Below are 14,412 nucleotides of genomic sequence, written 5' to 3' on the forward strand. Positions count from 1 at the left end.
GGACATGGAACATGTTTCTGTTTAGCATGCTCATATATCAGTTGTTCTTAAAAAAGAGTTTCTTCCTTTAGCACACTATTTAGAAAGGCCTTTTGTCTTAGTTAAGGTTTTTATTACTGTAATAAAACTTATTATTGTGATAAAACACCATGGCCACGAGCAACTAGAGAAGGAACAGGTTTCATTTTATTCTGTTGTGCTGTTTGCGGTACATTATCCATGGAAGTCAGAGCAGGAACTCAAGGCAGGAATCATGGATGGAAACAGCAGCTATAGAGAATGGCAGTTACTACCTGGTTCCAAATGGTATGCTCATTCTGCTTTCTTACGCTATCCAGGGCCACTACCCACAGTGAATCGGGTCCATTCACATTAATCATCAATCAAGATAATCCACTATAGTCTTGCCACAATCCAATTTGATGGGGCATTTTTCTCAGTTGAGGTTCTTCAAAATGAGGCTAGTTTGTGTCATGGAAACCAATTGTTCTTATTTGTGAATATCTACAATATTGTTTCTTTTTAAAATAATATTTCACTTTTAAACCTTGTTGGCTTTTGTTCTGGAACTTGACTAGACAAAAAATAAGAATACATGTAATTGTTTTATCAAATGATTAATTTATTTTCCCAGAAATGTATGTTTAAATGTTATTTTCTTTTCTCGTAGCTTTTAAGGTACTGTTAGTATATTTATAAACATGCATGTCTTTCTGCAGCCTTCCTACTATTTTCTGCATATTCATTTTCTTTCTGTTATAGTGGGCATGGAATCTCAAACCATGTGTGCTCTAGAAACTTATTCTACCTAGAGTATCATTAGCAATTTTCTCATTTTATTTAAATTATTTTAGTATTTACTCTTCTATCATGTATTACATAACCCAGCTCCCTCTCCTCCTCTGCTGCCTCTTCCCTCTCCTTCAGTTGCACTCCTACTTGATTTCCCTTAAGAAAATGTCAGACCTCCCAGGGATAACAACCAGAGACCTAGTAATAAATTATAATAAAACTAGGTACACCTCTTCATATCAAGGCTGGATAAGGCAATCCAGAGAGAGGAAAAGGATCCCAAAATCAGGCAAAGGAGTTGTTGGAGACAGCCCCCACTTCCTGTCAGGAGTCCAACAGCAACAATAAGCTACACAAACATAACAAACATATATATATATATATATATATACATACACACACACACACACACACACACACACATACATACAGAGTTCCTAGGGGAGACCCACAGGCTTCCTGATTATCCCTTCAGTTTCACTAAGTTTTCCAGCCTGCAATTGAACTCATTAGTCCAAGTAAGCCCACCATAGCCTATTTTAATTAGGTGGATTACAGGCCTGCACCACCCAGCCTGGTTTACTGTATATTTTAAATTAGTCACTAACTTTTTCCATTCATACAAAGAACTTTTAGAAGTTTATTTTAAAGAAGCTTATTTCAATGTGTTGGTAAAGGTATTGCATTTATAAATATATAAAATATTTAATATATACATATATTATATATAATATTTTAAAATAGAGTAATCTAGTTTTTTATATCATACTAACACTTTTATCTTTTGACATCATGTAAAGGGGAGAAGCTGTTGGATAAATGACCTATTTTGTGTTGTTTTTGATAAGAAATTTTTTATTCAAGAATGATTTTATTGCTAATTTGTTAAACATACTAAACTGTTTTGAAATTTGGGGGGTGGATCACCAGGTACTTGCATGTCACAGAAATATGAAGACTTGAGCTCGGATCCCAGGAACCGATGTATATGTACAAGTATAATCCTTATGCTCCTGTATTGAGAAGTGAGGTAGACAGGAGAATCACCAGAAGCTTTTTGGTCCTCTAGCCTCTCCTAAAACAACAGTGAACAGCAGGAGAATGGTATTAAACATGATGGAAGAGGATAGACACCTGGAAAACTGTATGTGTGTGCATGCATGCATAGGTGTGTGTGTGTGTGTGTGTGTGTGTGTGTGTGTGTGTGTATTTTTCATACAGCATATGTTAACCATACTTACCTCTTCTCCTTCCAATTCCTCACAGACCCATCCACTCTTTCTTTCATATCCTCCTATTTTTTAAAGAAAGTATAATCAAATGATATTTTATTTCATTTTAAGAAAGATGTCATTACAATCATTCTGCCCCTTTGTGTTCATTTCCTTACCTCTAAATAAAGGCTATTTAAAAAATTTGCCTCACAACAGACAGAATGGCTAAGATAAAACCTCAAGTGATATCAGATGCTGGTGAGGATGTGGAGAAAGAGGAACACTCCTCCATTGTTGGTGGGATTGCAGACTGATACAACCATTCTGGAAATCAGTCTGGAGGTTCCTCAGAAAATTGCACATAGTAATACTTGAGGACCCAGCTATACCACTCCTGAGCATATGCCTAAAAGACGCTCTAACATATTACAAGGACACATGCTCCACTATGTTCGTAGCAGCCTTATTTATAATAGATAGAAGCTGGAAAGAACCCAGATGCCCTTCAACAGAGAAATGGAAACAGAAATGGTGGTACATCTACCCAATGGCATAGTACACAGGTGTCAAAAAAATGAGTTCATGAAAGTCATAGGCAAAAGGATTGAACTAGAAAATATCATCCTGAGTGAAGTAATCTAGTCACATAAGAACATACATGGTATGCACTCACTGATAAGTGGATATTAACCCAAAAGCTCGGATTACCCAAGAAACAATTCACACATCATACGAAGCTCAAGAAGGAAGACCAAAATGTGGATGCTTCAGTCCTTCTTAGAAGGGAGAACAAAAATATTTATGGGAGGAAGTACAGGAACATAGAGTGGAGCAGAGACTGAATAAAAGGTAATCTAGAATCGGCCCCACCTGGGGATCCATCCCTTTTGCAGCCACCAAACCCAGTCACTATTGCTGATGCCAAGAAGTGCTTGCTGAAAGGAGCCTGATAGAGATGTCTCCCAAGAGGCTCTGCAAGAGCCTTACTGATACAGATGAGGATGCTTGCAGCTAACCATTGGACTAAACATGGGGACCCCAATGGAGGAGTTAGAGAAAGGACTGAAGGAGCAGAAGGGGTTTGTAACCCCATAGGAAGAACAACAATATCAACCAAATAGACCCTCCCCCGTCCCGAGCTCCCAGAGACTAAAACACCAACCACAGAATATGCATGGAGCTCCATCCACATATGTAGCAGAATCCCTTGTCAGTCACCAATAGGAGGAGAAGCTCTTGGTCCTGTGAAGGCTCATTACCCCAGTGTAGGGGAATGCCAGGGTGGTGAGGTTGGAGTGAGTGGGTGGATGGGAGAGCGCATCCTCACTGAAGAAGAGAGAAGAGGATTGGGAGAGGGGGAACCAGGAACCCGGATAACATTTGAAGTGTAAATACTAAAATAGCCAATAATGAAAAAGAAAAAAAAATTCGCTCATTCCTATTCGGTTTTCTCAGTACTGTTAGAGTTTTGTAAGTGTATTTCACACCTGTCAAATCCATGTATGTATGGGTTTTGTTACTTGGAATGTACCATTTTCTCTCTCACCTCTCCTAAAAGTGTTGCTGTCCAACTGACTCCAAGTCCCAAAGGAAATTTTGAGTTGCTTTGGCTGCATTTCTATTCTTCTTGCTGAAAGGCTGGTTTTGTTTCCTTTTCTTAGTTCTGTAAAACATCAGTAATCGCAAAACCAAAAGCCACTACTAGACTGAACACAATGAAGATTTCTCTGGGGAAATAGGACTCCCCCTCCCCCCCCTTTTTTTTTGTTCTGTCAAGCAGATGTCTACTCCAGTGTTCATTTATTCTTTGTTATAAGTTAATTGAAACAAATAATTAGCTAAGTCATTTGGCCACATCATTTTCACTGAAACACCACAATCACCAACATTGTTAGTTTATTCAAATACCTAATCTCCTTTTAAGGGTTCTTAAACTAGTTTAAAAAAAACTATGGTATGTACAAAAGAAGTGACACATAATAAATTGCTTAAACACATACTCTCACAGTTTCTCTTCTAAGAGTTTTTTCTCTGGATGTTTATTTTAATGATATTACATATGCTTCATATAGTACAGTAAGTGATTATATTTTTGATGTGGCAAGTTTTGTCCAACAAACCATTTTAAAATGGTATTAAAATAATATATATCCAAATAGTGCTTTTCACTAACATTAGTTTAAAAGTCATTGCCATAATCTGTAGGCATAAATTTTTGCAACAAACTTTTAAAAAGGGTTCAATCTCTCCTCTAGCTCACCACCCAGGAGAGGTAATGAAGAGAAAAATTATTAGAATATGGGGAAGTGGACCTGTTCAATAGATCTTCTTGGGCAGCAGTTCAGTCCCATATCAAACACCAACTATGGCACAGCAGCTGCAGACCAGTCCTCTAGGCAGGCAGACACCGGGCAGGAACCAGCAGCTACAGTCCAGTCCTTTCTGCAAGCAGACATCTGGCCCAGACCAGCAAACTCCTGCAGGAACCTCACAAGAAGCTCAACAATACTATGTAAAGCAAAGCAATACAAGCTTGTCCTTAGAGAAGATTAGGAAGACAGGGCAAGTTGGGAACAAACCAAGCCAAAGTTCAGTGGTCATCCCCCACTGTCTGTGAGGTCACATTTATACTCCTTCATTAAGAGTCCTTTCACTATTTTCTGTATCCATACAAACTTTCACCTGTTTCTGCTTCAGGAAACAGTGTTTCATGTGTTGGCTTTAGCAACATATCCTTTCACCTGTTTGCCCCAGCAAAGCAGCATTTGTCATAACTAAATTTCTAACGATTTCCACTTCAATAAACTATTACTCACAAAATACAACTTTGAACCGAATCCAGGAAGGAGTAAGAAACTTTACTATGGTTGACACACAGAAAAACTGTTTCTCCTGGGAAATTTTAAAAAAAGCAAATGAATACATTATAGACATGATTGCTATGAACTCCTAAATCTACTTATATACTACAATATATAAACTAAATACACTTGAAGTTCAGGCTGGTTTGCACCCCTTCTTGCTTTTCTGGTATGTATTGGTAAATTCAAGTGCAAAATGTAACAGTAAAGTACTGTGTTTAGGCTGCAGTTAGTGGTTCTTCTTCCTCTCTCCAAGATTGTCAAGTGATAATGCAGTAAATGGAAACGGTAATATTTTATTATTTGGTTTTTATATAGTGAATTCCATTAGTAGACTAGAAATAATAATATAGTGTTAGTTTTAGTTGATGCAGTGTCCATCAATATTAAAATATATTATTGGAAGTCCACTGTCTAAATTTTATTTCATTTTGCAATCTATAAAAAATATCTTTATCAGTGAAAGGGAGATTTTTCAGTCCTTTTGCAATGTCGCAATCTAAGAAAGCTATAATTTAAGTTCAGACTCATGCACAATGTATTTGCCCTGATGAATTTAATTATGGGATATCAGAGTGATCACAGGAATTAATTTCACAATATCAATATGAATTACTTTTTCATTTAAAGTGTTCACAATTCTAAATGTAAGTCATTTAAATAACATTTCCATCAATTTTTCAAAGAACAGGCATAGATAAAATCCAAGTACTTCTTACAGTTGGTAATGCCTATCACTTTATGAGTTCTGTTAGATTGTGTTCTACTCTATTATGAAATATGTGACTTAAGAAACTTCTAAATAGAAACCATTTATTTGGGTTCATAGTTTAGGGGTTCCATTCCAAGACCATGTTGACTTTTCCTTTTGGGTTTCAGTAGGTGGGGGGAACAGGAGAGCAATGATAGAAAACATTTGGAGGAGAAAATTATTAACTTCATGACCTGGGAACAAAAAGAAAAAGAAGTTATCATTAGTTCACAATTTCTTCCCAAGAATGTACCCACACAGGTCTAAGTGTCGCCCATGAAGCTTTTCCGTCCTAAAGGTCCGTAACATCCCCCAATAGCACCACTGTGCTAGCAGACACTGAGCATTGTTCTTTATGTTTCTCGAAGTATGATAGGTGTGATTCAACAGAAGATGATCATTACATTTTTCATTCTTTATTTTGCCATAAAAATGAACAATGTCCTCTTACTGGCTATAATATGAATGGGGCTGCAGATTATTAGATTGTGAATGAGACACAAAATAAATACTTCAAGTTTTCTGCCGATGTGAAAACAAATTAGTCAACCTCATAGAAAATGGTGTTAACAGTGGTCACTGGAGCCTAGAAGAGTGACGGAACATGTAAATAAGAAAAAAGTTAATAAAATCAGTACAAAAACCAGAATTTGAGAATATAGGTTAGTAATGGTAGCAAAATATTATAAATATTGCTAAGACAATCAATCATATATTTTAAGAGAATTTTTAAAATCTCCAACATATAATAATAATAATCTGTTGAAGAGGCAGAAATCCATGGCTCAGAAGATGACTTAGCGAGTGTCACATGGGCATACAAATCTGCCTTTGAGTCCTCAGAACTCATGGAAAGCTGGGCACAGAGGCTTGAGTCTAAAATGTAACCACTCATTCTATTAGATGGGAGGTGTAGACAGTAAAATTCCCCGAAGTTCGTAGGCCAATCAAATTGGCATGTATAGTGGCAAAAATGAGACCCTGTCCCAAGCAAGGTAGAAGGTAAGAACCAACACTTGAGATTTTTCCTTAATTTTCTCACCTCCATATCTGCACTATGTCCTGTGCCACTCATAGTCACATAGATTCATACACACACACACACACACACACACACACACACACACACACACAAAGAAACACACAAACAGAATGTAGCTTATTATCCCAATTTAATTATGTATATTGGAATACTATAATATAACATATAAATATGTACATATTAAAAAGTAAAATAAAAATGAAGATCTGTGTTCTAACACAGAAAAACTAGATTAGAATTCCTTCCTGTAAAAATCTAAACTTTGAAATGTCAGAGTGATTATGAGAGTTTTCAATAAAGTTTAGAAATTACTGTCTTAAACATAGAGATTCTGACAGTACCCTCTCTACATCATTCCTGAGAAGACTTGACCCTGCTCATTTATATTCTGATGATCCTGAAAGCTGTGTCTGTAGCAAAATTCTCTCCTGAGATGCAGACCTATATATAGACCTGCATATCTCATAGAGCTGAGACATAATGTCATGAAATAATCTCTTCACTTTGCCACTTGTCACAGAACATAAGGACACTCACACACCTACTTCCTCCTTGCTATGTAGTCCACCTTTTAAAGTGGAATGGCAGCCAAATCAAACTGGATGATGTCAAACACATCCTCCTAATGGACAGATACTTTCTCTGCTATATATTCTTATCCAGCCACTTCTTCATTCTTATTGCCTGTCTCATTAAAAGACACTGCTACCTCTTATTAAAGACATTCCTTCTTCTTCTTTCCTCATTTGCAATGGTCCCTATTAATTTACTCTGCAAGCAATATAATCATCACTGCAAAAATACAAATTGGTTGGATGACTTCTGCTGTTTCCTCATTGTTTTAGCAACCATAGAGATGTAAGCCCACTTTTATTAATCCTGGTACAGAATTTATGACATGGTTACCTTAAACTGTTTAATAGTTTCTTTTGCCACTCACATTTCTCCCCCACTGTAACATGTTCGTCTTGTTCCTATCTTACAGAAATAAGACTTTTCAGTTGTAACAGCACACTACACTTTTTTCTTTTCTTTTTTTTTTTTTTTTTTTTTTTTTTTTATTAACTTGAGTATTTCTTATATACATTTCAGAGTGTTATTCCCTTTTCCGGTTTCTGGGCAAACATCCCCTAATCCTCCCCTCCCCTTCCTTATGGGTGTTTCCCATCCTCCCCCATTGCCGCCCTCCCCCAACAATCACGTTCTGGGGGTTCAGTCTTAGCAGGACCAAGGGCTTCCCCTTCCACTGGTGCTCTTACTAGGCTATTCATTGCTACCTATGAGGGTCAGAGTCCAGGGTCAGTCCATGTATAGTCTTTAGGTAGTGGCTTAGTCCCTGGAAGACTATACTTTCAGGGATCATTTCTATAGTTCGTTACACTGTTTTTCTTACACAATTTATATTAAGCTATTGTAAAATTTTTCCCTTGTCTTTTCTTGTATATGTAATTTGTGTGTGTGTGTGTGTGCACAGTATATATATATATATATATGATATGTGTGTAATTATGTATGCCAGAGTGTTTGAACTCATGTCGTAATGTTTGCATGGAAATCACTTAAAAAATGCAATAAAATATGCTATTTAAACAAGATTTAGAAACAAATAGTGGGTTACACTTTGGTTTTGCTACATATAGAATGATGTCAAGAAATAAAACAAATCTATAATTGAGGTTCATAAATAATATTTTTATTGTTCAAATAATGTTTTTGATTCACCCACATTTTGTCAAATTCTTATGACTTAGAACAGTACTTGACAGACAACAAGTACTTAATAAACATTAGCTATCCCTTTCCCTTTTTTATGTCAAGAATGAGTATTTGCCACTCTCATTATTTTATAGATTTCAAAAGTGTCTTCCTCCTATATATGCAATCCCTACAGTGAATTTCACTTTAGTGTAACAGGTTTCTTCCCTACTGTCTTGCGTTTTGTAGGGTCTTCTTTGTGTCTTCCCTCACTCTGGCATTTAGTGTGAGAAATAAAGTTCATTTTGTATAGAATTTTGTGATAATGACTAACATTTTTCTTGCCTTACAAACTATCAACATTTGGGGAGAGTATCTTCAGCAAACAATCTTAAAGAGTTTCAAGATCAAAATCCTTTCCTGCAGGTGTAATTGATAGCTACAACCCCTACTCCTAAACCCTGTGACTGAGTATGCATTTTGCCAACAACAGAAATTTTTTGTTACTTATTTTAAAAGAAGTTAACAAATGGCTTAGCCATGGGGCAGGCTGATACTGATAGTGTTATTTCTCACTTGGTTGATTCTTAAAAAGATTTGTTAGGGCAGACAAGAAAGTTTTACAAGCAGAGGTAAATGGGACTTTTATATACATTTGTTCATAAAGTTTTATGGGGTTTTTAGAAGATTTATAGTAGTTCAATTTGTATTTTCCTTTGGCTGTTTTTGACTTTAGATGATCACTTGTGAGAGTTTGTAAAGAGCATTTTTCTAAGTAAATATTAGGTTCAGAGTTTTGCAGCAACATTCCAAATAAAAATTTAAGGGGACGATTTAATAAAAAGAATGTCAGCTCTAAACATGGGGCAGATATGATAAGCTATTTATTGTAATATAGAGATACATAGAAACTAAAGATTTAATGTATATTATAGTCATATATATGGCATATACATACATATATATATACATATATATATATATATATATATATATGTATATATATATATATATGACTGAACTGATGTTACCTTGCTGGCATCATATCAAGATAAGAATTATCAAACCAGATTTATTGGAGCCTATTACTACTCTGGATAACCCTATTACACCAGGGTCCAGGATAATAGATCCAACAGAAATGAAATGACTTATTCTTACAACCATATTAAAAGAAACTAAGTATTGAAACACACACACACACACACACACACACACACACACACCAGTTTCTAGTCTATCAATGTAACTTTTACTCACCTGATATAATTGTCATCTGGTAGGCTCACTGTTGAATAAGCTCACCCTTTCTAGTTCTTTCTGAACTCTGGCTGGCTGGTTCAATTTAGCTGGCTGAAATTCTTCTCTAAGCTGATGGATTAATTGTGGCTTCTCTCAGCTTCTCACTGAATTGCTCTGCTTCACCTCAAACTAACTGGCAATTTGTTCTAATCTTCTGGCTTCATCTCTTTCTCTGGCTTCAACTGCCTCTGCTCACCTGCACTGGGCTGCATGAAGTCATGAACAAACTTAATTCCACTGCATAGCACTCACTTCACTGACTCCCCACTGACTGATACTCTGTCCCTGTGCTGCTCTTTTCTTTTCACTTTTCTTATTTTTTATTGGTTATTTTCTTGTCTACATTTCAAATAATATCCCCCTTATTTTTGTATTAATTTTTAATTGGGTATTTTATTTATTTATGTATGTTCTTATTTAAATAGCTTAACAAATATTAGTTTCTTTTTTAAGATTAATTTATTTTATGTATGAGTACTGTGTAGCTGTCTTCAGACACAGCAGAAGAAGGCATCAGATCCCATACAAATGGTTGTGAGCCACCATGTGGTTGCTGGGAATTGAAATCAGTACCTTTGGCAGAGCAGTCAGTGCTCTTAACTGCTGAGCTGTTTCTACAGAATAATTGAATATTTTATTCTTTAAATTTCAAATGTTATCCCCCCCTCTGGGAACCACCTATCCCATCCCCCCATACCCTGCCTTTATGAGGGTATTCCCCCTCCCAACCACCCACTCCTTCCTGCCTCCCTTTCCTGGCATTACCCTACATTAAATAGCTTCTCTTTCCTATGCTATGTCCCTGTGAGTTGAGCATATCCTATCTCTGACTCATTCTGTCAAATTTTCAAATCTTTCTCTGATTCTTTACTTTGTCTGCCTCTCAATTAGATGTCAGTTTCAAAAAATGGCTGATTCCTTCTACAAACTAATTTGTCCTTAAAGGTTTGTACTAAGGGAATGTCTGTAATCCAACTAGAGGGAGTAAAGGTGTGTGATCTGTCTGTTTCCAAGTGGGTCCCACAGACCTAGGTCTTTGGATGTCATCCTTTGCCAGAGCAGCCATGTTCCTGCATTAAAATTCCTCGAAACAAGTCCATCTGAGTCACTAAAAACAAGAAATGTTTTCTATTTTTTAACACTATGAGGAAAGTAACTTTTCAATGATGAATCTTCTTGTTGACCTTTGTTCAAGCTGTTTTAATCTTTTTAGCACATGGTAACATTCATTCTACCTACAGAATAAAGTATTCCTCAACTCTAAAATTGAAAACACTGTTCAGTTACATGCATTGAAACCAAATTTGATACATGATTTTCCCTGTGACAAACTCTATGTGATCTAATTTTCAATTTACTGCTGTATCTTTAAACAACTAATGAAATCTGTTGGATGCAATAAAAATCAAGTATAATTAGTAAAGAACAAATAATTGATGTGAACGAAGAATGCTAAAACAAAGGTAGAAATTACCAAAGTGGTTAATTATAATAAGATTTTTATCTGGTGTGAGTTCAGTTTACATTTTGGTGTGATATCTAGGAATACCAAAAAGACAAACAATTCTAGAAGTTATGTTGAAGAAGAAGCCAAGTGCTTATATTAGGGAAACTGTATAAAAATGGAGTAGCAGGATGACTCAGTGAAAAAAGGCACTTACCACCAATCATGATAACCTGTGTTTCATTCTTGGAGTCTATTTGGTGGAAGGTAAAATACCAACTCTGGCAAGGGGTCAGTTAACCACAATATTTGTCCCGGTATTGGTCTGAATGATTTGATTCACTGGATCGTCTAGTGAAAGGAGAGAACCAATTCCTAGAAGTTGTCCTATTATCTTTACATGCATTCACCTGAAAACACATACACACATATACGCAAAGAGAGACAGACAGACAGACACATGCACACACAAAATGTAATAAAACTGTATCTTAAAGAAAAGATTATGTAAATGAATACTGGCATTTCAAAGGTGCTGTTCATCAAAGAAATTGTATTTTATTTTTTAAATTTTGAGATTATAATGTAATTACATCATTTTCCCCATCCCTTTCATTCCTCCAATCCTTCCCATCTAACTTTCCTTGCTCTTTCAACTTTATGACCTCTTTTTAAACTGTTGTTACATGCATATATATGTGATCAGTGAATACAATTCATATTTATGCACTATGGCATTAGATTTGCTTACTCTTTCTGTTTTATCATTACTGTTCTAGGTTACCAAATTTTGTTGCTGCTATAGTTCTAAATTTAACATACAAATCTATGTTTGGTATGACTATAACCTTTTACATTCAAGAAAGCTATATTAGACTAAAACATTCCATCACAATATGCTTTTTTGGGTTTAGAGTTTTTCACTCTTAAAAAACAAGAATGCATTCATTTGCATTTTTTCCTAGAAAATAAGAGTGTTTTCTCTAAACTATAGCATAAGTGGGCTCATAGAAAACATACGGCTTTTCGAAACTGGCTTTATGCACTTAGAATCATATATTTTATTTTCACCAATGCTGATTCACAGATCAATAGTTTGAACCTGTTAATTTTTGTACAATTTTTCTCCATTATGTTTATTTATTAAAAGATACTTGTACATTTTTCTACATGGGTAACTATGTACAATGTTATGATAGATATTCATTTATAAATTTTGGCATAATATATTATTTCCAATTCATGGTTACATGCATTGGGTAGATTACTAGTCAAAACAATAATCTTTGCATTTTTGTGAAGTATAATGCTATTTTTCAAAATGAGCCCATGCTTTTAATTGTATATCATTAAGGTATATGAGTACAAAATTCTTTATGCTCTGTCCAACATATACATAAGATGTTTATTATGTTCAAAAATTTTTGCTAAGTTTAAAAAATACTCAGGATGGAATTTGTGAATCACAAATTCAACCTTCCTAGAAAGTTTCAGAATGATCAATTGTACTCACAGCAACTAGTTATGAGTCTTCAGTTCTTGTTGACCTTTGCAAGCACTAAGTTTGCAGAGTATTTTTTCTTCTGGTAAGTTAATGGTGACATCATAGTGTGGCCTCAATTGACACTTAACTCATCCCTAATTGTGTTAAAAAAATCTTTTAATATACTTGCTTGGAATCCATGAAGTTACATATTGTATTATTGGTTTGTTTATTTTCTTATCACTAAGATTTTTTATTATCTTTAATGTTTTTATAGTTCAGTCTTTATCCCCCTTCTGGTGAGCCCAACAGTTCCTTATCTGACTCTTCCTCCCCCTTTTCCAAGAGGATGTCCTCACTCCCCAATCTCCACCCCATCCAGCCCAAGCAAGAGGCCTCCCTACTCCCTGGGGCCTCAAGTTACTTGAGAGTTAGGTGTATTTTCTCTCACTGAGTCCAGACCCAGCAGTCCTTTGCTGTATATGTGTTGGGGGGTCTCATATCAGCTTTTGTTGGGTGCATAGTTGTTGGCTCAGTGTCTGAGCAACCTCGGGGGTCCAGGTTAGTTGAGACTGCTGCCCTTCCTATAGGTTCTCTCTCCTCAGTTTGTTGCAGCTTTTTCTCAATTCAGTCTTAGTGGTCTCTGACTTCAGTCCATTGGTTGGGTATAATTATCTGCTTCTGTCTCAGTCAGCTGCTTGCTGGGCCTCTTAGAGGGCAGCCATACTAGGCTCTTGTCTGTAAGCACACCATAGCATTACATGACATTACTGATACAGTGCTTTGGTTGGCTACCCTTTCCCGGACTTCTTTATCTCTTTAAAAATGGTGTCAAATGGTTCTTTGAATATACTTTAATATGATTTAATGTACTTGAGCAGTATGTACAGTTTCTGGACCTCCTCGCGGACTATTTTTACATTGTTTTTCCTCTTGTTTATGGACATTATTTTCATATCCTTTGAATGTTTCAAAATTTTCTGCTGTTGATAACTGCATATGTTAAATAGATCACATCATTTCCCCCCACAATTTATGGGTTGTTGTGGAAAATACTTCTTTTCATTTTGTTGATTTAAAAAAATTTATTTTCTGTATTTTATCATGAGTTGATCTGAAATTTATGCTTCGTATTATATTGATATATTGACTGAATTGAGTTTTCCTACATGGTTTGAAGCAATACCTGTAGTTTGAATTTTTTAATCCTATTTTCAATATTGGTTCTAAAACACTTGAACCTTCCTCATAACGCACCACCCAATAGAGGTAGTGGAAAAGAAAACATACAGGGGAAGTGAACATGTTTAGAAAAGTTCTTTAGAACAACTCTCATCTGTGTTTTCTAGAAATCGGTAGTTCAGCTCACAGGTTAGCAGCGGCAGCTTGATCCACTCGCAAACAGATCACAGTCACATAAGCAGTCTAGTTCTGTAGAGGTGGGATAACAAGCAGGAATCAGCAGCAGTGGCAAGACCTAGCAGAGACAGCCAGGCCTCATTCAGCCTCAGCACAAGTCAGCAGCAGGACAGACCAGGAGGAACTCCAGAAAGTCTTGGCTGTGCCTCTCTCAGCAAAGCTAAGATCAGCAAAGGCTCAAGACCAACAGATATTGCATAATCTATAAGCAAGCCTAGCTCAGCTTGCATCACTGTCCTTCCAGTCCTAGTTATACTCCCTCTAAGCATCACATGTCTTCCATGGGTCTTGCCTCAGCACATGCCTTGCTTGAAAAAGTGAGTGTACCTTAGCAAAACTCCAAGTGCGTCTGTCTCCGCTGACATCACTCTTTCAAAGTACACGGAGGAGGCCAGAAGACACAATACAC

Source organism: Rattus rattus, chromosome X (assembly GCF_011064425.1).
Source record: "Rattus rattus isolate New Zealand chromosome X, Rrattus_CSIRO_v1, whole genome shotgun sequence".
Lineage (NCBI taxonomy): Eukaryota > Metazoa > Chordata > Mammalia > Rodentia > Muridae > Rattus > Rattus rattus.